We start from the raw sequence: 580 nt of genomic DNA, 5'->3' as shown, positions 1-580 counted from the left end.
AAATATATTTTTAAAAAAAGTTTAGAAGAGAAAGAGAGAGAGCAAGAGAGAGAGAGAGAGAGAGAGAGGAAATGAGAGAGAGAAAGCCTTTTGTGAGATCATGACCCAAGCCCCTACCAAGCAACTACTTAGCAGGGTGCAGGTATCATCCATGTGGAACCCCAAGTTTTAGTCCTACACTTGCTTTCTCAGCCCCATCAGTCAGCTCCTTCAAGTAACAACCCGTAACAGTGTTAGTGGAATGAGTGAGAACTCTGCCTGGCACACAGAAATATGCGTAATAAATACCCCTCGACTAAATGAATAAGCGTGGTTCTGCATGCCTGGGCACGATCTCGCCAATCCCTGAGGCTCCTGTTGAGTTCATAATGCTGACGGATAGCATGAATAGCACATAGTCCTATGGTGGACAGCCTGTGGCAACACAGATCCCGTTGTCCAGCAAGAAAAGCCCTAGCCCCCCGGTGGGCTACTGAGAGGGGCTAGAATGCTCCCTGCTCACCCCAGTCAAAGCTGCTGAGGGTCTCAGGGGGCAGTGCAGAGCTTGCCATGCATCGGTGTGTGCAGAGGAAGGGATAGG

This window comes from Myotis davidii, unplaced genomic scaffold (genome assembly GCF_000327345.1).
Source record: "Myotis davidii unplaced genomic scaffold, ASM32734v1 scaffold362, whole genome shotgun sequence".
NCBI classification, from domain to species: domain Eukaryota; kingdom Metazoa; phylum Chordata; class Mammalia; order Chiroptera; family Vespertilionidae; genus Myotis; species Myotis davidii.
Note: the sequence above shows the minus strand (reverse complement) of the source record.